Here is an 11,024-nt window from a genome sequence, read left to right as displayed (position 1 = left end):
CTTTTTGATTATCTCTCCAGCCGCACTTCTCACAACCTCCCCCCATAGCTCTTCCCTAGCCTTTTGTTGTCACACACTCCCACCCCCCAGTGTTCTCACCCTGTCTCCCTGTTAAATTTTTCTCTCCCCATCTTGATTCCTCCAACCTCTTTTTGTTTTGCTAAATCCCTTCCAGTATCAGCTCAGGCACTGATTCTTCTAGGAAGCCTTTCCAGACCCTCCCTGAGACCACTGTAAATGGCTCTTTGATGGGCCCCCAGAGCACCCCATGCTCCTTTTTTCTATCATACTGTATTTTTAAGTATATGTGCAGTTTTGCTTTTTGTGGTTTCAGTTACCCAAGGTCAACCATGGTCCAAAGCAGATGGCCCTCCTTCTGACATAGCAACAGGTCAGAAGTAACCTGTAACAATGCTTGCATCATTCACCTCTCTTCATCCCATCACGTAAGCATTTTATCATCTCACATAATCATAAGAATGAGTGCAGTACAATAAGATATTATGGGAGACAGAGAACACACTGGCATAACATTTATTACAGAATATTGTTATGATTGTTCTATTTACTAATTATTGTTGTTAATCTCTTGCTGTGTCTATTTATGAATTTACCTTTATCCTAGGTACATATAGGAAGAAACAGTATGTATAAGGTTCAGTACTATCTGCGGTTTCAGACATCCACTGGTGGGGGGGGGAGGTCTTGGAACATATCTCCCACAAATAAGGTGGGACTATTGTATTCACTTGTCAGACTCTTGTAATTAGGCCATCAGTTTGGTGAGGAGCTCTGTGTCTTATTCACCATATATCCCATGTTATTAACACTTCTGGACACATAGTCGTTGTCCCATAAATGTTTGTTGAATGAACAAGAAACCAGCCTGACAGAAATTCTCTTCCAGCACCTCCCCACACTCCCTTCAGGGTGTCCAAGGCCCTGAGCCAAACCTCTTCATAGTTAAAAGCTGCAACCTGAGCACAGAATCAGAATGAACCAAAGGTAGTGGGTTGAATACCTGGTCACTACAAGAACTTTCTATCTCTGCCTGAGAGGTATTTCTCTCCTTAGGTTTATAACCATCTCATGCTCTGTGGGTCTAGTGAAGATGTGAGTGTTAGTGTGTGTGGTGGTGGTGGGGGGGTGGATTTAGGGCAAGTAGATTCACCTCCCTGCATTTCATTTTTATCATCTATAAAATGACGAATAAGGTCCACTTGACGGGGTCATCATGGAGATTCACTGAGGTAACACATGGAGGTGCTTTGTAAACTCTAAAGGGCTACAGGTAGCACTTAATGATGATTGAGCACAGAAAATGTGTTGCTCTTTAGCTCAAGTCTTTTCAAGACCCCATGTAGACAAGGGCCCTCCTGCTTATACAGCATTATCTTTAACAATCAGGTTACGACTGATTGACATTATCGCTTTCTTTATATTTGGCAGATCTCCAGCCTGTGGCAACATGCTGGTCACCATAGAGACCTGAGAACCCCTCTTGTCTCATTGGTACCACATTTACAAACCAACCCTTAAAGTGGATTATTTTGCAGATGGCTGCTCTCATCTATTCAATGTTGATTCTATTAGTTCCAATTTCAGAAGGTGACATTTTCTGACCTTGTCCCCTTAAGCATAAGCAAAAACTTTCGCTTCCTTTTTTTTTGGAAATGAAAAAGGACAAGGTGTACTTGGGGAAACAGTGAGGAAACAAGACAGGGAAAGGTTTGTAGGGGTCCTGCAGGATATACCTCTTATTCATTCATTCATCCAGCACCCACAGCATGCCGGTGAATGGGCTAGATGGTGGGGATTATGGTGGTGAACAAGATTAACCTTATGGACCTCACAGACTCCCAAGGGAAAGAGACAATTAAATAGACAATTTTTTAAAAGTAAACTATACACCCTGGGAATGCAAGCTGGTGCAGCCACTCTGGAAAACAGTATGGAGGTTCCTCAAAAAACTAAACATAGAACTACCCTATGGCCAAGTAGTTGCACTACTAGGCATTTATCCAAGGGATACAGGTATGCTGTTTCGAAGGGACACATGCCACCTCAATGTTTATAGCAGCACTATCAACAATAGCCAATGTATGGAAAGAGCCCAAATGTCCATCGACGGATGAATGGATAAAGAATATGTGGTGTGTGTGTGTGTGTGTGTGTGTATGTATATGTATATATATATATATATATATATATATACACTGGAGTATTACTCAGCAATCAAAAAGAATGAAATCTTGCCATTTGCAACTACATAGATGGAACTGGAGGGTATTATGCTAAGTGAAATTAGTCAGAGAAAGACATATGTGACTTCAGTCACATGAAGACTTTAAGAGACAAAACAGATGAACATAAGGGAAAGGAAGCAAAAATAATATAGAAACAAGTAGGGGGATAAAACATAAGAGACTCATAAATATGGAGAACAAACAGAGGGTTACTAGGGGGTATTGGGGGGGATGGGCTAAATAGGTAAAGGGCATTAAGGAATCTACTCCTGAAATTATTGCTGCACTATATACTAATTTGGATGTAAATTAAAAAAAATTAAATTAAAAAAAAAGTAAACTATGCACCCAATGTGGGGCTTGAACTCACAACCCCAAGATCAAGAGTTGCATGCTCCAGTGGCTGAGCCAGCCAGGCACCCCTAAATAGACCATTTTAATACACCATGGTAGATTCTAGAATGGGAAGAACAGGGAAACGGTGTGCTGTGGGCTCCTAACCTTCCCAGAAGTTTCCCAGAGGAAGCAATATCTCAGCTGAGACCTGAAGAATGGCTGAGTATGGGGAAAAATGTTCCTGGAAGAAAAAAGCATCAAAATAATAGGAAGAGAGATGGGAACAATGTAAATTTGAAGGTCTAAGAGAGAAAAGCAGGGACTACAGAAATAGAAACACTGTGAGGGTGGGAGTCTATTTGGGACATGCTGATTTTGAGATGTTTGGGGACCACCTAAGAGATGTCCGGGTGGCAGGTGACTATGAGGGTCTGATGTCCAAGAAAGAAGTTGTGGTGACTAGAGACCCGGGAGTTGGGAACTACTGTGTTGTCCTTCTATTGAGAAAATAGCTTAAGACCACAGTGAGGAGGGCTTGCAAAAAGCCCAAGGAATTTGGACCTGATTCTACAAGCAGTGTGTTTGACCAAGAGTTATTTTTTTAATGTTTATTTATTTTTGAAAGACAGAGAGAGATAGAGCATGAGTGGGGGAGGGGCAGGGAGAGAGGGAGACAGAATTCGAAGCAGGCTCCAGGCTCTGAGCTGTCAGCACAGAGCCGGACCCCAGGGCTTGAACCAAAGAACTGTGAGATCATGACCTGAGCCAAAGTCTGATGCTTAACTGACTGAGCCACCCAGGTGCCCTAAGAGGTTTTTTTTTTTTTTTTTTTAATGCTTATTTATTTTTGAGAAAGAGAGAGAGTGAGGAAAAGGCAGAGAGAGAGAGTGGGAGAGAGGATCCAGACCAGGCTCTGTGTTGACAGCATAGAGCCCAACGCATGGCTTAAACCCATGAACTGTGAGACCATGACCTGAGCCACAGTCAGACACTTAACCCACTGATTCACCTAGGTGTCCCTGAACAAGAAGTTTTGAAGACAAAGGGACACAATTCAAACTGGGCTCTAGGAATTGGGTGTATGGTAGAGAGATTTGGGTGGGAACAGAGGAAGTCACCCATGGCACAAGTGGCCAAGAGGATGGAGAAGGAGGGCACATGTAAAGACGGTGAGGAGGTACACTCCACAGGACCAGGGCAGGCAGCTGAGTCTCACAGCATAGCCCACATAGTGTGCTGGAGCTGGCTCATACCAGCTCACAAGAGCCAATTGTTAAATTTTTAGGAATTTTCTGAGCCACTTGTTAAAAACAGCCATTATTATTAGAAATGCAAAAATATATAAATATTAAAATTATATTTAAATGTTAATATACATATTTACAATGAAGTAAATTATATTAAATGCAAAGGTAATGGGAGTACCTAGGTGTCTTAGCCAGTTAAGTGTCTGACTCTTGATCTTGGCTCAGGTCATGATTTCATGGTTTGTGGGTTCGAGCCCCGCATCGGGCTCTGTGCTGAGAGTGCAGAGCCTGCTTGGGATTCTGTTTCTCCCTTTCTCTGCCCCTTGCACGCTTGCATTCTCTCTCTTTCTCTCTCTCTTAAAATAAAGAAATAAACTAAAAAAATGCAAACATAATACTAAACACTCATTACTTCCTAATTATTTTACACCTTACTATTTTTTCAATGTTTGTTTATTTATTTATTTATTTATTTATTTAGAGAGCTCAGGGGAGGGGCAGAGAGAGAGAATCCCAAGCAGGCTCCCCACTGGCAGCGCAGAGCCCGACAAGGGGCTCCATCTCACGAATTGTGAGATCGTGACCTGAGCCAAAATCAGGAGTAGGGTGCTTAACCGACTGAGCCACTCAGGCACCCCACATTTTACTCTTATCTATATGTCCTTGAGGTCATTTATGCCTATTGTAGAGATGTGGTGGAAATGTTATATAATGGTGTGTTACTATGCATCTCTTCCCAGGTCCCTGTGTGGTGACATAATGGTAGTTGCCTGAAATCAGCTACAGAAATTGGTAAACACTACAATCAAGACTTGATTAACTGTCTTGTTCATTGTCTAGAGTTAAGAACAGAACAGAGAAATTGTTAACATGCAGATTAAACTTAGAAGTATGTTGTGTCTTATACCCAATACATTGTGACTAGTACAAAAATTTAAGGAGATATTCTTTCTGTATTCGAAAACTATTATCTGATTCAGCAAAGAAGCTGCTCCTGTCATTGACACATGAGTGAGGTTCTTATGTATGACTTTGTTGTTTCACTTTTGTCTTATTTGTTATTGCACTTTTGTCTTATTTGTTAATGCAAACACAAATATCAACAACACTTTGGTCAGAACTACATTTCTTTGTTGACTGCAATCAGAACCATAGATTTTTTTAAAAGTTTTATTTATTTGAGTAATCTCTACACCCAAAATGGGGCTTGAACTCACAACCCTGAGAGCAATAGTCACACACTCTTTGTCATGAGTGAGTCAGCCAGGCACCCCCATAACCACAGATTGCTATGGATATGAGAATTTGGCAAAAGTCAATGACAGCATCCTGAGAGATCCAACTGGCTATAGCAATATATGGAAATCACAATAAAGAGTATTGCCTATTTCATTATTATTTGTAAATTGTGTTATACATCCTTTATATCAGTAAAACATAATAAACCTATGTACATGTATAGGTACACTTTTTTTTAAAGTAGGCTCCACACCCAGCGTGGAACCCAACACAGGGCCTGAACCCACAACCCTGAGATCAAGACCCTAGTCAAGATCAAGAGTCAGACGCTTAACTGAGACATCCAGGTGCCTGTAGGTACACATTTTTTTTAGAGAGTTGGTTATTAAACAGTTACCAACACACCACTGATTACACGTGTTCACCATTGCTAGAAAAGCTAAGAAAAATACGAGTATATTCCTAGGAAAGCCCCAGGGATAAACTGAAAAGCTGTTAGCTCTTGGAAAATTTCTTCTTTCTGTTGTTATTATTACTGTTATTACTAAATGATGTCTGTTGCCTCTTGGGAACATTCTTTGTTATTATTTACTGTTTAAAGAGTATGACATTTTCAAAAGCCAAAATGGTAGAGAAAAAATCGACCCAAAAACTCCAGCCTGAGCACATCAAACCTTTTAATTTTCATTCTCTTTGAACTTTAGATCTTTGGGTTTGGGGACTTTTCTGAGCCCAACGATCTAGGCAGATAAGTGGATTCTCTTGATTTGGCATGGGAAAGTTCTATCTGAAAAGACAACATCTCTCTTTAGTGTCTAGTTTATACCCAAGGCAACATGGAAATTAACTGCTTTGGTGGAGCCCTCTGAGAGCCAGCCCCTGCCATCTCTTGGCACTAGGAACCTGAGGTCATGATGTCTGCAACTTACCTTCAAAGGGTTCAGAGTAATGTGTGTGTCTGTGTGTATGCCTACATATAGAAATAAAGCAAATATGACAAAATGTTAATTATTCAATCTAGCTGGTATCTATATGGACGATCATTGTACTACTCTTTTGGCTTTTCTGTATATTCGAAAATGTTCATAATATAAACCACATACATAAAAATGGAGTCAGTGAGGGACACCTAGGTGGCTCAGTCAGTTAAGTGTCTGACTTCAGCTCAGGTCATGATGTCACCATTCATGAGTTCGAGCCCTGCGTCATGCTCTGTGTTGACAGCTCAGAGTCTGGAGCCTGCTTCAGATTCTGTGTCTCCCTCTCTCTGCCCCTACCCGGCTTGTGCTCACTGTCTCTCTCAAAAATAAGTAACCAAAAAAAAAAAAAAATGAAGTCAATGAGAGATGCTAAGAGAGGAGAATTAACTTTCATGTTCTAGAAACAGCAAGGGGCCAGTGTGGGTAGAACAGATTGAGCCAGCAGGAGAGTAGTAGGAGGTGAGGTGAGAGGCCAGATTGTGGGTGCTTCATAGGGCCTCGTAACTGTGGCTTTTAGTCTGAGTGAGATGGGAGCCATTTGGAGGAGTGACCTGACTTGACTCACACACTTTATTATTTTTTTAAATTATTATTACTATTTAAATTTATTTATTTATTTATTTATTTATTTATTTATTTTTAATCTTTATTTATTTTTGAGAGAGAGAGAGAAAGAAACAGAGAAAAAGGGAGACACAGAATCCAAAGCAGGCCCCAGGCTTGGAGCTGTCACCACAGAGCCCAACATGGGGCTCGAACTCATGAACCATGAGATCACAACCTGAGCTGAAGTTGGACGCTTAACCAACTGAGCCACCCAGGCACCCCAATTATTATTACTATTTAAAGATTTTATTTTTTGGGGCGCCTGGGTGGCACAGTCGGTTAAGCGTCCGACTTCAGCCAGGTCACGATCTCGCGGTCCGTGAGTTCGAGCCCCGCGTCAGGCTCTGGGCTGATGGCTCAGAGCCTGGAGCCTGTTTCCGATTCTGTGTCTCCCTCTCTCTCTGCCCCTCCCCCGTTCATGCTCTGTCTCTCTCTGTCCCAAAAATAAATAAACGTTGAAAAAAAAATTTAAAGATTTTATTTTTTAATGTTTATTTATTTTGAGAGAGAGAGTGAGCAGGAGCTGGGGAGGGACAGAGAGAAAGAGAGACAGAGAATCCCAAGCAGGCTCCAGGCTCCATGCTGCCAGTGCAGAGCCTGATGCGGGGCTCAAACTCAGGAACCATGAGATCATGAGATCATGACCAGAGCCAAAACCAAGAGTCAGACGCTTAACTGACTGAACTATCCAGGTGCCCCTAAAGATTTTATTTTTAAGTAATTTCCACACCCAATGTGGGACTCAAACTCACAACCCCGAGACCAAGAGTCTAGTGCTCCAGTAAGACAGCCAGGTGCCTCCTGACTTACACACTTTAAACAGAATCCCTCTGGCTGCTGGGTTGAGACTGTAGGGGGGATAGATGGAAGTGAGAGACCAGTCAGGGGCTAATGCTATAATCTGTAATGTACAGAAGAGTTGTTGGTGCCTCAGACCAGGGTGGTAGCAATGCAGGTGATAAGAAATGGTCCAGCATTGGGGTGCCTGGGTGGCTCAGTTGGTTAAGCGTATGACTTCAGCTCAGGTCATGATCTTAAGGTTCATGAGCATGAGCCCTGCTTCAGATGAGTCCCACTTCTCTCTATCGCTGTTTCTCTCTCTCTGCCCTTCGTTGGATTCTGTCCCTCTCTCTACCACTCACTCACTTGCACCCTCTTTCTCTCTCAAAAAAAAAAAAAACCAAAAAACAGAAAGAAAGAAATGGTCTAATATTATTTGAGGTGGGGGGAGAGGGCAGATACCATACTATTTATTTATTTATTTGTTCCTTTATACATTTATTATGAAAAATGTCAAACATACACATAAGTAGAGCAACCAGTGTAATGAACTCCATGTAACCATCACCCAGCTTCAACATTATTAGCATATAGTCAATCTTGTTTTGTTGATCTTCCTCGTTCACTAGATTATTTTAAAGCAAATTCCAGGTTGCTTGTCATTTCTTCTGCAAACACTTCAGTGTGTACCTCTGAAAAACTTCACAATTATCTCACAAGAAATTAACAATACTTTCTAAATATCACCATATATGCAATCTGGATATATTTTGAAGGTAGAAGCAACTGGGTTTTCTCATAAAATTACATGTGGAGTGTGAGAAAAGGAGATGAATTAAGGACATGTCCAAAGTGTCTGGCTTGTGTAATTGGTAAGACAGTTTGCCATGACCTGAGATAGGGAAGACTGTGTATAGAACTGATTGGTGTGGGTCAGGGGGCAGTATGGAGGATATCATTCTTTCTGTAACATCTGGTTTAGCAGCAAGAACACAGGATTTGGATATTAACAAATCAAGATGGCTAGGGATGCCTGGATAGCTCAGTCGGTTAAACATCTGACTCTTGATTTTGGCTCAAGTCACAATCTCATAGTTTGTGAGATTGAGCCCCGTGTCGGGCTCTGCAGTGATATCAAGGAGCCTGCTTGGGATTCTCTCTCTCTCTGTCCCTTGCCCGCTCTCTCTCTCTCAAAATAAGTAAATAAATTTAAAAAATCAAGAAGGCTCTTGTAAACTATAAATTCCTACATAAATCCTAGCTGTTTGTACTCTTCTTGTTCTCAAAACTGTGCTGTGCTGCTCTCTGACTGGAGCATGAGGCCCAGCCCACTGAAGGCACAGGGAAGTAAACCAAACCTAATAAAGTTCAGCTTGCTTCAGTCAGTTTCATCTCTATACCATTTGTCTGCCTCCCTGGCTGGGATGATCTCTAAGGTTCCCTCCAGCTATAAGACTTTATGAATCAAACTGGAAAGCTTCAAAAACCCTAAGAAGACACAAGCCATTTTATTTGGAAAACTATAGCTCATTCTGAGGCTACAGGCTGCTTTGGCTAAGTACACTCATATGACTTGGTTGTTAGGATGGAAATATTCCCCACATTAGGGCTAGTTGCTAATAAAAAAAATTCCTGTGATAGTTTAACAAATACAAAAAGAAAACACATTTAAAATATTCACTTATGCACAGTGAAGGAAACAACCAGCAAAACTAAAAGGCAACCTATGGAATGGAAGATATTTACAAGTGACATATCTTTCCAGATGGCCAACAGACACCTGAAAAGATGCTCATCCTTGCTTACTGTCAGGGAAATGTAAATCAAAAACTGCAATGAGCTATCACCTCACACCTGTCAGAAAGTCTAAAATCAACAACACGAGAAACAGCAGGTGTTGGCGAGGATATGGAGAAAAAGGAACACTCGTGCGCTGTTGGTGGGAATGCAAACTGGTGCAGCCACTGTGGAAAACAGTGCGGAGGTTCCTCAAGAAGTTAAAAAATTGAACTGCCAATGGGGTGGCTGGGTGGCTCAGTTGGTTAAGCGTCCGACTTCGGCTCAGGTCATGATCTCAGTTTGTGGGTTTGAGCCCCATGTCGGGCTCTGTGCTGACAGCTCGGAACCTGGAGCCCACTTTGGATTCTGTGTCTCCCTTTCTGCTCCTCCCCTGCTCACGTTCTGTTTCTGCCTCTCCTTCAAAAATAAACATACAAGAAAAATTAAAATAAAATAAAATAGGACTGCCCTATGATCCAGCAATTGCACTACTAAGTATTTACCCAAAGGATACAAAAACACTGATTCAAAGGGATACATGCATTCCAATGTTTACAGCAGGATTATTTACAATGGCCAAGATATGGAAGCAGCCCAAGTGTCTACCAATTGATGAATGGGCAAAGATGTGGCATATATATATAAGGGAATATCAACTGGTCATAAAAAGACTGAAATCTTGCCATTTGCAATGACACGGATGGAGCCAGAGAGTATAATACTAAGCAAAATAAGAGAAAGACAAGTACCATGATTTCACTTATATGTGGAATTTAAGAAACAAAACAAATGAGCAAAGGGAAAAACTAAGAGAAACAAACCAAGAAACAGACTCTTAACTATAGAGAACAAACTGAGGGTTACCAGAAGGGAGGTGGGTGGGGGGCTGGGTTCAATAGATGATGGGAGTTAAGGACTGTACTTATGTGCTGTATGACATGAGCACCATGTGCTGTATGACATTGCTGAATCATTATATTGTACACCTGAAATTAATAAACTCTGTATGTTAACTAACTGGAATTAAAAACAAATAAACTTATGTGAAGGAGCATTAAAAAACAGTGTTAAAAAAAAATTCTGGTGGTGTGAGGAGACTGCAGCCAAATACACTAATTCCCCAGTGTGCAAGATGGCTGCCCAATTAGCATCTGGGAAACCACTGCACGTGTGGAAAGAACCAACTGGGAGGCCTCTCATTCCCCACATTTGCCTTGGTTCCTTAGCTAAAATCCAAATAATTTCCATCATCTGCTGAGCTGAAGCTTACAGCAAACCTACAAAGAACAACCACGGGTGCAGCAAGCAGGGTGGCAGCAAGAAAATCCACCAGTATTCAGGGACTCCTGCTCTCTGGCCTTTCACTGTCTCACCGGCCTGTTTCTCAAGGGGCACCTTAAGATTACTTCTGGCCTGGGGCACCTGAGTGGCTGTCGGTTAAGCATTGGCTTAGGCTCAGGTCATGATCTCATGGTTCGTGGGGTTCGAGCTCCACATAGGGCTCTGTGCTGTCAGCATGGAGCCTGCTTTGGATCCTCTGCCCCCCTCTCTCCACACCTCCCCTACTTGTGCATGCTCGCTTGGTCTCTCTCTCTCCCTCTCTCAAATAGACATTAAAAAAAAAAGATTACTTCTGGCCTGGCTTGGCCTGGCTCATCAGAACTGCCTATCTGGACGACTTGATTTGCTTGGACCCCATTCTTGCAGAAATTCCTTCTCCTGCTTAAGCAGGTATCTTGAGGCCCCATGTTGGACTGCTCTCAAGCCCCAGTCAGTGGCTTTGGTGTCTGCAACGTGAACGGTAGACAAGC

The sequence above is a fragment of the Lynx rufus genome, unplaced genomic scaffold (assembly GCF_022079265.1).
Source record: "Lynx rufus isolate CCGP_SWC_20201006 ecotype Redwood Valley unplaced genomic scaffold, mLynRuf1.p SCAF_30, whole genome shotgun sequence".
Lineage (NCBI taxonomy): Eukaryota > Metazoa > Chordata > Mammalia > Carnivora > Felidae > Lynx > Lynx rufus.
The sequence above is the reverse complement of the archived record's forward strand: the minus strand, read 5'-3'. Positions refer to the sequence as shown.